The 16,449-nt window shown below is 32.5% G+C and overlaps 1 protein-coding gene across 9 annotated transcripts in view; it reads left to right on the forward strand.

Moving 5' to 3' along the window:
* Positions 1-16,449, forward strand: part of NCOA2 (nuclear receptor coactivator 2) — a 406,774-nt gene that overhangs the window by 266,122 nt on the left and 124,203 nt on the right. The window contains exon 1 of one of the 9 annotated variants that reach the window (XM_031946277.1): positions 759-1,246. The exons of the other annotated variants lie outside the window; for them this stretch is intronic. The gene's annotated coding sequence lies outside the window, so the exon portion shown is untranslated. Of the gene's footprint in view, positions 1-758; positions 1,247-16,449 lie in introns of those variants that run through there. 9 annotated transcript variants of the gene reach the window in all.

A 16,449-nucleotide genomic window follows, 5' to 3' on the forward strand; every position in this document is an offset into this window, starting at 1 on the left:
AAATCTATAGTTATTATTTCCTTTAGACTGATTATCCATAGTACTCTACCAATCTTCCTAGACTTTAGTAGAGTCAGCTACTGGTGATTTGAGTAGAATACTGGGCTAAGCTCAGAAAGACCTGAATTTGAAGCAGTACCAGTCATTCACTAGCTGTGTGATCGTGGGCAAATAACCTCTATTTGCCTGAATTTCATCAATTTCAAAATGAAGATAATATTAGTACCTACTTCCCAGGGTTATTGTGATGATCAAATGATATAGTATTTGAAAAGTGTTTAGCACCATGCCTGTCATATAATAGCCACTATGTAAATTGCAACTACTATTATTACTTCCTAATTCCTAGCCTATGAATATATTACAATAATAGGGGGAGTGTTAATCAACTATCTGTAAGAGTCTACATTGTGTTCAAAATGTTGGCATATCAAAATTTATGAGTAGAGACAATCTCAAGAGAACAAGATAAAAAGCATGTTTCCTATAACCACACTTAGCGTTACATTTCTTAAGAAAATGTTTATAGCCAGTATACTGTTCCCTGGTAAAAGGAAGACAGTGCATCAGAATGTTTGTTTTGAGTAGTTATTTTTAGCAGCAGCACCAGGAATTGTTTACATTTTAATTTTAAGCTATACTATTGCATAATAATTCCAAAAAGAGTAAATTATTTTAGAGAGAGTGTATGTGCACATGCATGCATGTGTCTGTGCACGTGTGTGTGTGTGTGTGTGTGTGTGTGTGTGTGTATAAATCCTTAATAGCAGGCGGGGAGAGAGAGGCTTACTCAGTCTATTATCATAAAGCTCTGCTAATGTAGCTTCTGAGTCATGTGACTGCAGAAAAGGCTATTATCTCAATGAAAAGGAAACTGCATTTTAGAGCAAGCAGTTGAACAGAAGCAGGAGGAATTTTCGAGTGCTCCACCATGCTGGATTGTCAAAGGAGATCTGTGTGATCAGCAGCTAGAAAAGGATTTGTGTGGCTAGTTTTGTCAGCTCTGGTTAGTTACAGATGATAGAGGAGATAAGCGGCTGTGTCCTCAGCATGTGCTTACGTTTACATCAAGATGTAATGATGATTTGTTTTAATAGAGAGTATTTATCCTGAGAGCAATAAACTTATTGCTAATTTGTATTTTTGATTATTTGAAGAATGATGTATTTTTATTTACATTATTGTCTGAAGATAAAGAAAACCTGCAGAAATCTGACTTGAAGTGCAAAGACTGGAAAATTACAAGGTGTGTGTTTTAGAAGTGTTCTGACTTAATATTTGAGATTGTTATTAGAATTCTGTATTGCACATACAAGCTTGATATATATATATATATATATATATATATATATATATCTTAGTGATAAAGAGGGCTATAGTAATACTCTGAAGTAACAAATATATGGGATTTGGCCCAAACCAATCCCTCTGAGATTAGTATCATTTATTTATCTTTATTTTGTGATTATAGATGTAGTTATAGTTGCTTTAAGTGCCCAAATCTCATATGCTTTTAATAGTAAGTATTTTCTAATGTTCAGAAATAAAACTCTGCAACTTAGAATCTTGAAGAAAAAACTGCACATGTAAGCTTCATTTTTTTGTACTCTTTTTCAGTATCATGATTCTAAATTAATATTGTTGGGTTAAATTCTTTAAATTTTGGATTAATGATAAATGAAGCTTTTGTGAAGAGCAAGGCCTCAAATAATGAAAATCTAAAATGAATGTGTTAATGTTTTGTGTTAAAATATAATCACAAAACTTTCTTTGAATTTTAATTTTCTTTATATCTTGTGGTACTATAAACACAAAAGATTTGAATGACATTCATTTTATCTACTGTGCTTGTCTGCTGTTTTTCATTCTAATGCTATTAATTCTCTTAGCAGTCTGTATGTATCTTTCTTTTAACCTTGGAGGAGGATGCCATAGTGGAAAAAAAAATCTCAGATTCATAAGCTTATTTGAAAAGGGTTTGCTAGTTTTCAAAACATACCTTTCAGCAAATCCTGTCATAATATTTTTCTCTCGAATTCTAGAGCATTTGGTTCCGAATTCCTTTCCTCAAAAGTTTATTGTGGTATCTGTATATGTATAGACAATTATACAGTGTTCATGGAAACTGTATTAAAGTTAAGTATGTTTTCTCTTTGAGTAGATATTATAGGAGATTTGAGGCCTTTCAGACTTTTAACTACAATGTATAAACATCTTGTAGAAAATTAGTTCATATTGTTCTAATAGCAGGCGATGAAAGCAGCTCTACTAATTAGAATTTTTAATTCAACAAAGTATAGTAAATTTTTTGCCTCCTTTTTAATGTCATTTCTATATTACATTTTTGAAATAGATATTTCTAAAGTATTTTATGAAGTTTTCTGACTTATGGGTATCATTCATCCTTATATTTTGATATCAACTTCTATAATTACAGAGTTATTTATTTAGCCACTGATTATTTTCTGCATTTTTACTCTAGGCCCTTCAGGCTTCTTATTTGGTCTTTGTGTTTTCTGTTTTGTTTTTAAATGTTGTTACTATATAAAGTAACCTACAGATGTTCTAAGGAATTTTGTAAACCCTCAATGTATTTGATCTAGGAAGATATTTGTAACTAGCATGTTAAACATGGTCTCAATAAATATAATTGTTCTTTATGTGTCATCTTACGGAAATAATAACAAATGAAAATAATTCTGAACACCAAGATACATTTCAGGTAGCATTTTCCTCTTGATTTCCTGTATATGTTATCTCAGATGAACACATCTGAATGTAATTGTCATTGGTATACATCTGTAAAAAGGTGTGTATTACCTATTAATACCAATCAAAATACTTTATTCACAAAGCATTGTTACTGAACAATAAGAGGAGTTGATTTGGAACTGATAGGGATCTTAGAAAACCACTTTCTAGTTTTTGGAGATTAGGAAAGTGAGGTACAGGAAGTTCTAGGAATTACTTACCTTCACACAGATAATAGGTCAAAACCAGAATGTTTAATGTTTAGTGATTTTTAAAAATTTATATTGTAATATGCTTTAAAAATGAAAATACTTTGTAAAATGATTCCTGCATTTTATTACTTAGGGATTTACTGCAATTATATCTCCATTTCTTTTTACCAAAACTTCCGTATTATATTTAGGAATTGGGGAGTAAGATACAGATTTTAGAATTATTGTTAAAAGGCAAAGTTTTATGGTCAGTATAGAATCTAAACAAGCCAGATGACTAGCTTGCAAATCCTTCTACACTGTAGAATTACAACCATAGTAATTACAACCATATTAATCAGGTCTGATCTTGTCAGACTGTTTTAAGAGTTTGTCCCCCAAAACAGTTTGTGATTTTTAAGAAAGACAAGATGTAAGAAAAAAAAAGCTTGAAAGCAGCAGGGTTAATATTCTAATTTTAAAACTCAGTGCAATTTATACATAGGATTTTATTTGAGCAAGTGAAAGTTTTCCTAGGCTTTTTGGCTCTGGTTCTACAGCCCACTTTAGTTTTGGGTAGACTAACTGAATGGAGAATTTAAAAGTTATAAGTCTGTGTAACAAATTGAAATTTGGCTACATCCTCTTCTCTCCCCTTTTCAGAAGTGACTTTTTTTAAAGCATTCTCAAATGTTTCAGTAGTTTAAAAAACAAAACAACACAAACATTTGCCTATATCTATCATAATTTCTCTGCAGTCTTGGTTTTGGTGTTAGATATATGCTAATTTCTAACAGTTATTTTACATGCATTTATCATTCAAACATTGCTTACAGTGTTGTCATCCCAACATTTTAAATAATATAACAAGAAGAAAAATACATTTACTTTTTATCTAACTTAGCTGATTTGGAATAATTTTCATTTTCTGAAAAACTTCTACATTTTCCTTTAAACCAAATACTGAATAGCAGACAATCTTTTTTTTTTTAAGTCATTCTTTTTTTCCCCTCATTTCTTTTCTTTCTTTTTTCCTTTTTTTTTTTAATAGCTTTTTATTTACAAGGTATATGCATGGGTAATTTTTCAGCATTGACTTTTGCAAAACCTTTTGTTCCAATTTTCCCCCTCCTTCCCTCCACCCCCTCCCCCAGATGACAGGTAAACCAATACATGTTAAAAATGTTAAAGTATATATTAAGCAGCAGACAATCTTTTGGTATTAAATCACCACCAATTATGTATTGTCCATCCATAAGCTTGATTGGAAAATAAAATGATCTTGAGACTTCATAATTAAAATACGTTTTATTTTGTTATCCTGTAAATTTTTTGTTTTTAATCCAATCACATATCTGTTACATAAAAACTTAATCACACAATACTATTCAAAATTGTCATCATTCTGTCGTTTATTAATTGCTGTTTTCAAATTTGTTGCATATAAAAATGCTAAATTTCCCCCTAACATCATTTTTTTCCATACACTATTTACATATGGATGTAAAAGAATCAGAAGTCTTTTAAGGTCTTTACTTTTCATTTTATTTGTGTGTGTCTGTGTGTGTGTGTGTGTGTGTGTCCTGTTGCATTTGTTTTAAATAAGTTTGGATAAAGCTGTAATAGTAAATTTCCTAGGATACAGATGCAGTTGCTATCTAATCATGACTAAATATAAATAAATAGTATAAAAGAAAGACTTTTTTATAAGTAAGGCTTTCTAAAAGTAGCTGCTAAGTGGCTGAGGATTATTAGACATAGTTACTTTATGAGAGTAGTATATTATTTACCATTGGGGTGGTGTATTCTAGAAGACTTTCATTCATTTCAGTTCCATTCAAAACAACTTTGTTGGAAATTTTTGATTTTTTTTTCAAGAAATTCAAGCTTATGAAATAGAACTCAGTCTAAAGTTCAGTTTTCTATCTGAGTTTTAAGAAAGATAAATGGAGAATATAAACTCTATTGGGATCTAGTAGAGAATGTGGGAGGGGAAATGTACTAATGTGATGTGGGAGGGGAAAATATTTTATATAACTTCATGCTGTAGACTCTGCTCCTATGTTGTTATATTTATTAAAAAAAAAAAACAACACACACACACCATCACCACCTAAATTTAAAATCTCCCAAAGTTGCTATTGATTATATTTCTTTGGCATAGTTTTCAGTTATGCCAGCAATGTAAATCTAAATTAAGCCTTATAGCAGTAGTAATTATGAATATTCATAGAATGCAAACTACTAATAAGCTAGGACTTTCTGTAAAGACAGTGAAATGTCTATATTAGAGATGAATGTTCCATTTATTTTCCAAACAAATGACAATTTTTAGTGAATTATTCTCAGAGATATGATATTTAACATTTTAAGGAGTGGTATGTTTATTGAGAAACAAATGAAAAGGTCTGGGAGGAATAGTTCATAGATTTGGTTTCTCATAAGTGAGAACAAATGAACCAAACTCAAAAAGTAAAATTTAATAAGGATGAGATGTAAAACCTTGAACTTGAGGGTTTTTTTAAAATAATTATATAAAGCATTGATTGAATTGACAAATAGAAGTATGTAACGTTATATGTGGGGAGGAAATCAGGAAATTTTAGTGTGTTACACACTCAATGAGACTATTGTGACATAGAAGTTACAAAGTGCCAGGTGTAAGGAAGACCTAAGTTCATATATGGGTTCAACTTCCTCACCTATAAATGATCTGGAGGACAAAATGGCAAACTATTCCAACACATTTATCAAGAAAATCCAAAATGTGTCACAGAGAGTTGTATACAATTGAAATGACTGAATAATAAAATCCAGAAAACGGGAGAAGTGAGAATTCCACTTTTTTGTTATATTAGATGGACTATGTTCAAACCCAAGCACTTCTTTTTTGAAAGATTGACGAGCTTGAATGAATCCAGAGCAAAAACATCTGGATTATGAAGGGATTGGAATAGATGCTTCTGAAGTATTGATCTGAGAAAACAGAGATGTTTGACTTAAGAGAAGACCTCATAGTAAGATGTTAAATCAGATATTTGCCCTCTCTCTTCTTTTCCTATCCTATTTCACCAAGTCATCTCATCACATCCCATGGATTTACAATTTTCAAATCTACCTATCCTACACTGACCTTGTCAGCAAACAATCCCGTTCAACTGCCTTTTAGACATCTCAAATTGGATATCCAATAGACAAGTATAAAATTGAATTTATCATTTTCCCCAACTCCCTCTGCTCTTATAGCTACTCTTTTGACAAGGCCTTTGCAACATCTCTCTGGTGCCTTCTTCTTCATGCCCTTCATGCCTTCTTCTCTCATTCACCATTCTGGTACAAGCCCTCATTAATTCATACCTGGACTAATGAAAAAGTCAGCTTGTGAATCAAGTATCTTCCTACTCCTGTCCATCTTCCATATAGCCACCAAAATGATTTTATAAAATGCAGATTCAACCATGTAAACCCCTCCCCTTATATAATAAACTCCAGTGGTGCTCTGTTGCTTTCATGAGCAAGTACAAAATATAAATAATTGAAGGATTTGGAGTCAAAACCCTTCCTAACCTCTTTCCTCCAATTTTTTTGGTTGTTGTCTTGACCATTAGATTGGGAGTAGGGACTATCTCTTGGCTCTTTTTTCTTATCCCCAGTGCTTAGTACAGTGCCCAACACAGTAGGCACTTAATAAATGTTTGATTGATAGTGAGGGAAGAGCGGGGAATGATCCTGTACAGGAAAGATTAAACTTTTTCGAATTGACCCCTAAAGAAAGAAATGGACAACCATAGTTATAAATTGAAGCAATATACTTAGGCTTATTGTTAAGAAAAACTGTTCCTAATAACAGTTTCCAACAGTACACTTGAGTGTTCTAAGAAATATTGGCTTCTTCACTAGTGATCTTCAAGCAAAAATTAAATGACCAGTTCTTGGGCTTACCATTCCAGAATAACATGATAAAAGTGAGAGCATTTTATCACCCTTATCCCATTCCCTTTCTGTTTTCTTTCAGAATAAGATAAATTTTTATACCCATATTGAGTATGTATATCATTTCCTCTTTGAGCCATTTCTGATGAGAGTAAGGTTCATTCACTCACCCTCTCCTCCCCATGTCCCTCTCTAGTGTAAAAGCTTTTCCTTGCCTCTTTCTTTATGGCATATAATTTATCCCATTCCACTTCTCTCTTTTCCGTTCTCTTAGTACATTCCTCTCTCATCCTTTAATTTCATCATTTTAAAAAAGATATTCATATTCAACTCGTACCTATGCCCTCTGTCTGTATATACTTCAACTGTCATAATATGAGAAAGTTCTAAGAAATTACAAGAATCATTCTTCCATGTAAGAATGTAAACAGATAATCCTTATTAAGTCCTTTATGATATCACTTTCCTTATTATCTCCTTTTGCTTCTCTTGAGTACTGTATTTGAAACTCAAATTTTCCATTCAGCTCTGGTCTTTTCATCAAGAATGCTTGAAAATCCTTTATTTCATTGAATGTCCACCTTTTCCCCTGAAGAATTATACTCAGTTTTGCTGGATAGGTGATTGTTTGGTTGTAATCCTAGTTTCATTGCTCTCTGGAATATCATATTCCAAACCCTGTGGTCCTTTAATGTAGAAGCTGCTAAATTTTTTGTTATCCTGACTGTAGCTCCACTATACTTGATTTCTTTCTTTCTGAATGCTTGCTATAATTTTCTCCTTGATCTGGGAGTTTTGGAATTTGGCTAGAATATTCCTGGAAGTTTTCATTTAGGGATCTCTTTTAAGTGTTGATTGGTGATTCTTTAAAATTTTTATTTTGCCCTCTGCTTTTAGACTATCAGGACAGCTTTCCTTTATAATTTCCTAAAAGATGATATCCAGACTCTTTTTTTTTATCGTGACTTTCAGATAGATCAATAATTTTAAAATTCTCTCTATTGGATCTATATTTTCTAGGTCAGTTGTTTTTCCAATGAAATATTTCACATTTTTCCTTTTTTTGTTGTTTGTTTTGCTTTATAGTATCTTGATTTCTCATAAAGTCATTAACTTGCATTTGCTCAATTCTTATTTTTAAGTAGTTATTTTTCTCAATATTTTGTAACCCCTTTCCCAATTTTGCTTTTTTAGGCTTTCTCCTCATTACTTTTCTGTATTTCCTTTTGCAACTCTCTCAATTCTTTTCCTAATTTTCCCCCTACCTATCTTTTATTTCATTTCAAAATCCCTTTTGAGCTCTTCCATGGCCTGAGATCAATTCTTATTTTTCTTGGAAGCTTTGGATGTAGGAGCTTTGACTTTGTCATCATCATTTGAGTGTGTGTTTTGATATTTCTTTTCACCATAGTAACTTTCTATGGTCAGAAACTTTTTTTGTTATCTGCTCATTTTCCTAGCCTATTACTCGGCATTTAACATTTTGTTAAAATAGGGCTCTGTTTCCAGGATGGAGGGTGCACTGTCCCAGACTTGAGGGATTTTGTTAAGCTATTTTCAAAGATCCTTTTAGGAACCCGACCCTAAGCCCTCTTTACAGTCCTGGAATTATTGAGAGTGTCTCTGTCCCCACTATAGCTGTAAGATCAAAAATGCTAAAGCAACAGAGTTTTGCTTTGCTGGGGCTGGGGCCAAGGCTGCTGGCGTGGCCAGTCTTGGAATTATGCACAGGACTCCCACCTCATTGCCACAGATCTTTTCTACTGACCTTCCAGATCCTTTTTGGTATCTCTGAGCTGAGAGTTCTGGAAGCCACCACTACTGATGCTGATTCAGAAGTCCCTAGACTCATTTCTGCTTTGCTGGTGTGGGGATTTGGCCAGGACTGGGGCTAGGCTGGTCTGGCCTGCACCAGGACTGCACACTGGACTGCCACACTGGTGTCACAGACCTTTTCTGCTGATCTTCTAAGTTGTTTTTGGCAGGACAATGTTCTGTTTTTTTTTTTTTTTTGGGGGGGGGGGAAGAGGAGTGTATTTTGATTCTCCGAAACTTGTTTAGAGTCATTATGTAAGTAAATTTGGAGTAATTTGGAAGAGAGGTTGGGTGAATTCCTGCCTTTACTATACTATCTTGGCGCTACATTCCTCCTTCCATGTTTCTTTTATCTAAGAATTAAATTTTTGTTAATGTAAGTAAAAACAATTTGCTAAGCTATTCAGACTTATTGTGCCAAGTTAGTGTCACAAGATCTCCAGATTACTGAAGTTTTGTATTTGTAATAGGAAATATTTACATTTTTGGTGGCTTTTCCATTACTTTTGTGATTGCTGCAAAAATTGGGCTTTAACAACCATTTGACACAATGTTAGTCTTGTCTTTTTTTCTCTATGGATATATAGCTTCTGCCTTTATCCCAGCATTTCTTTTAGCATGTTTGTCTTCCATATACATATTCCAAACTAATTTTCCTATAGCATAGTTTGAAGGACTCCAACTTGCCATTGTTTTCCAGAAATGTTGTCTTGAACTGAATATGATTCTCAGGATAAATCATATAGAACTGAAGAGGTAGGGGGCAGCCAGTTGGTGTAGTGGTTAGAGCATCACCCCTGAAGTCAAGAGGACCTGAGTTCAAATGTGGCCTCAGACACTTACTTCCTGGCTGTGTGACCCTGGGCAAAAAAAAAAAAAAAAAGTTGAAGAGGTAGAAGAAAATTTAAACATAATCTAAGTCCCACTCTAATTTAGTGAACTGTCAGATTGGATATTTTAATAGAATAGAAACTCATTAAGCCCCAAAGAAACGTATTCCACTTTTGTCCTTTAGTTGTTTAGATTTAGTAAAACAGTATAGATGGTGTTGAATCTTTTTTTTATCATAAATCCATAAGATACTTGGGAGCCAATTGTAATTCTGTCCTCCCCCACTATCTCTAAAAGTCATCTTTCTAAGCTGAGTATATGTACTTCCTTTGGAAGTTAAGTTCATTCTAATCTTGTCTGTTATCCTTATCCTGTGGTCCTTCCTGATCTTCAGATAACATGTTTTCCAGATTCATTAGCTATTTGTTCTCTTGAATATGTTGAAGTTTTCTAAATGTCCTTTGTAAAATGTGCTTTATGGAACTAAACAGTACTTTGGATGTATGATCTGACAAGGGTGGAACATAATGAGACTGTCAACTCCAGTATTATAGATGCTATAACTCAATAATTCAGACTGGGATCCTTCTAACATTTTTGTGTACTACTTTGTATTGTGACAATTTGGATTGAGATTCCGCTAAATCTCAGTTTTTATCATATGAAGTGTAGTCATGAAGTTAGTTTTGTCTTTTAATAAGGAATGCTTCAGAGATTGCTGTGGTATAGCAGATAGAATGGTCTTCAATGTCTGGTCAAGCTCGGTGTGCTCTACAGCACCTACTTTAGCCATCTTCATGGCTGTTGGAACAAATTGTTCTTATTCTCCCATTCCATCAGGGGAGTATTCATATGCTTGGGGTAGACAACCCACCTCAGTTACCTTCAACCTGGTTTGGCCTGTCTAACTGGACAGTTTTATTGGGGTGTGGCTGCTGTACAGGTGACTGTTGGGTGAGAGGTAGAAGCCAAGGGTGGATAAGCACCCCTGAAAAGGCTTGAAAACCTCATCCAACTCCGTAGGATAAATAGGAAATAATTTAAAGAGAAAAGGCACTAGAATTAAAAGAATTTGGGAAAGGCTTCCTATAGAGGAATGACATTGTGGGTACTGTCTTTCAGAAAAATTACTTTGACAGTTTTCTGGAGGATGGATTGCATGCAGTGGGAAGAGAGTAATGGCAAGTAAATCAACCAGCAGACTACTGCAGTAATTCAGACTTAAGGAGATGAGGACTTGCGCATGGGCAGTGGGAGTATCAGAGGAAAGCAAAGGGACATAAGAAATGTTACAAATTGACAGACCTTGCCAGTAGATTAGATATTTGGAATGAGAGATAGCAAAGAGTCATGAGCAACAGCTGGTTTTTGAATCTTGGGAATTGGGAAAATGATGGTGTTCTTTGTAATGGAAAGAGCCATCTGCATCCAGAGAGAGGATTATGGAGAATGAATGTGGAACACAACATAGTATTTTCACCTTTTTGGTGGAGGTAGTTTGCTTGCTTTTTTTTTTCCTCACACCTGATTGTTCTTATGCAGCATGATAAATGTGGAAATTTGTTTAGAAGAATTGCACATGTTTAACATATATTGGATTACTTGCTGTTTACAGGAGAAAGGGTGAAAAAATTTGGACACAAGATTTTGCAAGGGTGAATATTGAAAATATCTTTGCAGGTGTTTTGAAAAAAAAGCTATTATTTTAAAAAAGATAGTATTTTTAAAAGTAATAGGACAATTTGGATGTGGAGAGTATTTGGAAGGAAATATAGTGAATTCATTTGTGGACTTGTTGAGTTTAAGATGTGTAATAGAAAGTTGGAGACATAAAATTGTAAGGTCAGTGGAGAGATTTGGGCTCCTTGTGAAGACAGGATCTTGTAGCTGTCCTGTCAGTGTTGTAGCTCAGCTACTTTTAATGGCATTAGGGATAAGATAGTTTTTGCTGAAAAAGTTCTTGGCACCATCAAATGATTCAGCATCAGAAATTGAAGAAACATTGAAGAAACAGCTTTGCTGTGTACTAAAGACTATGGGGCTTTTTTTTTTATCTGCCTTGGAGCTGGAATTCCAAAGTCAGTTTCCTTGAGACCAGGAACACTTATTACTTTTTATTTCTGTTTATATCTCCACTATTTACGAAATCCTTTATGATGCTAATATTAGAGCCTCCCCTTTGTGATTATCTCCATTTTATCATATACATACATATATCTTATTTGTACAAAATGCCATTTGCCTGTCATCTTTCCCATTAGATTGTGAACTCCTTGGGTGCTAGAACTGGTTTTGCTTTGTATCCTCATCACATACCATTTCCTGATAGAGTAAGCACTTTAAAAATGTTTGTGGACTTAAGTTGACTAAGTGCTTTTTTACTTCATTTATTAATTCATTAATTTTCTTAAAGCATTGCTTTAGCCATTTTATTGTTCTACATTGTGTTTGAATCCTTTAATTGCAAATTCATTGTTTTTGCCTTTCTGACATATTGCCTCTTTTCAGATTTATGAAGTAGAATTTAAGTTTCTCAACCTGGGGGATTGTGTTTTCTTTGTTCTCCATAATATTTAGTACAATGTTGAACCCACAGTAGAATTGTAGCATTTTAGTCTTGAATGCCACCAATAATGGAATGTACCCCTATTAAGAGTAGATGTTAATTTATATTTATTTTTAAGACTATTATCTAAGAGTGTCTTAAGAGAAATTCAGTTTTCTAACTAGTTGAATTGTCCAGTTAACTGGGTCTTGGGGTTCTTCATCCATAAAACAAGAAGGTTGAATTAAAAGACCTAAGGCCCTGTTTTAAAATTGTGATCCTTTGGATTTTTTGGTAGAACTTTATAGATGAGGAAACAGGGAAACTTGCTTACCTAAGTGATTGCTTAGTTAAGTGGCATATCTGACATTTGAGCCGAAGTTTTCTAATTTTTCAATCTTCCCTTAAAACCTACTTGCTTACTACTTTTATTTTCATTTTCTTCAATTACTCTCTTAACAGCTTTCTAAAATGCATTCACATGTTTTCCTACATTCATACTTAAGAGTATTCTAAGCATAATTTAATCTTTTTAAACCTATGTCCTGATCTTTTAGTTCTCAGAATCAACTTTAACACCATTAATACTGAAATGTAAATGGGAAAGCAGCAAATAATTGTATTGACTCATTGATGTATTTATGAAATTTCTATGTCTCATGGCTGTATTTTGGTCAAGGCTATTTTTCTATTTGTTTCATTGTTTGCCTCTATATAACTGTAGAGTAGGAAAAAATTTGGACCATTTAGACTCCAAATAATCATAATTCACATGAAATATTTTTAGAATAAAGATTATTTCTCTACCACCTTTTCTGTAGAGCTATCTATAGGTCAATATATGAGAAAGTAAAGAATTATTTTTATATAAATTATATAGTTTGGGAGGAATTTAGAATAAAGAAAATATGCAATAGAATATTATTTGCATAAGAAATTTCCATGAAGTTAGTAATTCTTTTGGTGTAAAATTTGGGGAGATAGAAACACAGAGATTTTCTAGAATGGACAAGAATTTTTAGCCAGAACTTGATTGCCATAGGATATAAACAGACCAGTCTGATTGAAACAAAATATGAGAAGTGAATAAGCCTGAATAGATTATGTTTGGACTAAATGATGGACTTAGAAAATTTGTAAGAACTTAATAGTAGGTAATGAAAGACACAATCTAAAAGTATCTATTTTGGGTTGTCTTTTCTTTATATCAACAAAAAATTGATGTTAATTAAGGACTTAAACTCATGTAAAACTTAATTGTTCAAAGCACAAATGTGTTTGTGCCCTAAGGAATAAGTACTATGCTTTGTTTTGAAATACTAACTTAAAAGAAAGCACTAAATAGGAGTAATTATACGTCTCTGTGTATATGAACATGTGTTAGTATGTAAGTTTGCAAACTGGTTTAGTGTGTATGTATCATCTCTGACACATCTAGAATCATAGTTTCTAAGCAATAACTTGTCCCTTTGACTTGTTTACAAAAGAAACTGCTTGAGAGTCTCTAAAGTGTCATGTAACTACCTTTAAAAGGTGAGAACATTTTCTTTCTTAGGTTGCTTATCTGCACTGATTTGTTTATATTGTTAGCAAATACCAAAATTGTTTATTCTTAAAAAGTCATTTTGTGAACATTTTGTTAATAAAAGACTTGTCTTCTATTCTGCCCACTGAAACAGAACTTGAAAGAAACTTTAAAAACTAAATTATCTATCAGATAAATGATTCTAAAATGTGTTGTTTCCATATTAGCAATGTTTTTAGAAACTTTTTGTGACATTTTCCTTTGAGAGGTATATGAAAGATAGAAAAAACATGTAGTTGGTTGGAGAGGAGTGAAAGAGAACTTAGAATGGTTTAAAATGTCATTTTTATAAGATTTTCCTAATCTTTTAATGTTTTAGCTTAGTAATTGGCAAGCTATAGACCCAAGAAGACCCACAAGATAAGAAAAAAAAATTACATTTTTAAATGCAGCAAAGGTCAGTAGTTTGCCAACCCTGATTTTCAGTGAAGCAAGTTTGATTTGACTCATACTTTCCTAAAATGCAATTTAAAAAACTGGTTGAACATAATGTAACTGAAGGCAACAGAAAAATATAGTAGTATAGTTTAACTTCATGCAAATAATCTAGCATTTTGCTGAACAATCTGTTATGTTTCTTATTTTAGGCAATTTTTATTTCTAATTTTATCAACAATATCAACCTGAGAAAAGTTTAAATGGATACATTTTCACATTGTAAGATCCTATAGAGATATCTAGTGCAACTTCCTTGTTTTATAGAGCAGTAAAACTATCAAAGGAGGCTAAGTGGTTTATGCTTAAGGTCACACATGTAGTGAGAAGTATTGAATTTGTATACATTTTTATAATTCTAAATCCATTGCTCTTTATAATCACTGTACCCCAGCATCTTCCTGTCCATGACTGAGTTGTCATTGTAGAGGTAGTACTGGTTATAACTTCATAAGTACTATGATTGTATTCCTAAATAGGTTCTAGTTATTGAATTTTTGTTCATCAAAGTGTATTTAAGTGGGCATGGGGAGCTGGTTTGGTGCTTTTTTTTGTTTGTTTTTTTGTTGTTTTGTTTTGTTTTAAAGGACCTAACTATAAGTTCTTTTATGAAGGGAAGAATGCTCTTGTAATTAATGATTTTTATGTTTATATAAATTAAGTTTTTAATAGATAGCATTTAATCCAAACAAATTACGTTTATCGTAGGTATACTAGAAATATTTAATATCTGGTTTTGTGATTTCAACATTTGATTTTTTTAGTTTAAGGATGATTCTGATTCAGTCATGTATTTTGCTTAAACAAAGAAATATCTTATAACTATAGATTTGTATTTCTTAATTGTAAAAAGTGAATTTTAATTGCATCAATCATTCAGTTTTAGGTAAATAATTAGAAAAATTAAAAATGCTAATTTCTGTGGCATACAGCAGGATATACACATTAAGAATGTAAACTGTTCCCTTTCTGATGAGTGTACCTTAATGCCACTACTCTGGTTAGGAAAAAAAAATGTGCTATACTATAGAAGAAATTATTTGTATGTTTATTTTTCAAATAGATTTACAATTGCTATAGATTGTGAATGTAAAAATAATTTGTTCATAGGAAAAACTGCTTGCCTGTGGGATTTCAACAAGATTTTCCTTGTAAATAATTTAGACTGTAATTTTTTATTCTAATAATTGAAATGCTAATTAATTCCTCAAAAGAGAGAATAAAATTGTTTGAGAAGCTTTGATATTAAATAACAAGCATAACACAGTTCTCGTTTTGATAATCATTTTTTTTCCAGGAAAAAAAAGCTTTCTTCTTTGAATAAGTACACAGAGGTGAAGAATAGGGATGGGGAAATCACTTAAATTATACCAAGAGTGCTCCTTTTTCCCCAAGATGTTTTCTCATCTGAAATTTTGCTATGCTAGGGCATATTAGAGCAAGCTGACGTAATCTGATATGTAAGCAATTGAGTGACTGGTTATATTTTATATTAAGTGACTTAGATTGTGGCAATACAGAAATTAGCAGCCATCTTATTATTGATGTCAGATTAAAGGTTTTTCCCCACTTTGTAATGATAGTTTAAAACAACTCTTTACTTTTTTATATACTAAGCTTTTAAGTTTGGTCAAAGTTAATACTTGAAAAGGCATTTTTCTGCCATTTAAAATACAGGTAGATAATAGGTGTGGTAGAGTGAAATAGCTGTGTAATCATTGAACATGGATTTTAGGTATTGATTTGATTGCTACAGCATGTGTTAAAGAGCTGTGCCTTCCCATTTGCTGGCTAATGTGTTTATCACAGTCTTCCCAGTGGCATCTTGAATCGTATTTCACCTAAAAAATTCATGAGTATTTTCTTTCAGTCAGAAAATGAAATATGACTTCTAACTACTCCCTGATACTCCACTTGTTAGATAATTATACAAAAGCAAATCTAAGGAAAAAGTATAATGAGGAGAAAGGGAACTTTTAGGTTAAACATTTGTTTGTGGTCTGAACATTTGAAGGATGTGCTGGAACCAGCATAAAGAATTGTCCAGAAAAGAAAAAATGTAATTTAGGACATTACAATCCTGTAGTCACCAGTCACCTTTAGACTTTACATAGCTTTATTTGCAGATTAAGTTTTTGTTAGTTTATTCTTGTTTTATAAACAAATAAATGGGATCAGAGCTTTAGAGTGGAGTTGAATTTTGTCCTCTAGTATTAAAGTGTTTTTAAAATCAAAAGGATCAGGCTTAGATTTAGGAAATCTAAATTTTATGTAAAAAGTGTGATTTTATGTAAAAGTAAATCCCTCTTTAAAAATTTCATTACCTCACTCTGATGAATTTCTGACTTAATGTCACATATATA

Source organism: Sarcophilus harrisii, chromosome 1 (assembly GCF_902635505.1).
Source record: "Sarcophilus harrisii chromosome 1, mSarHar1.11, whole genome shotgun sequence".
Lineage (NCBI taxonomy): Eukaryota > Metazoa > Chordata > Mammalia > Dasyuromorphia > Dasyuridae > Sarcophilus > Sarcophilus harrisii.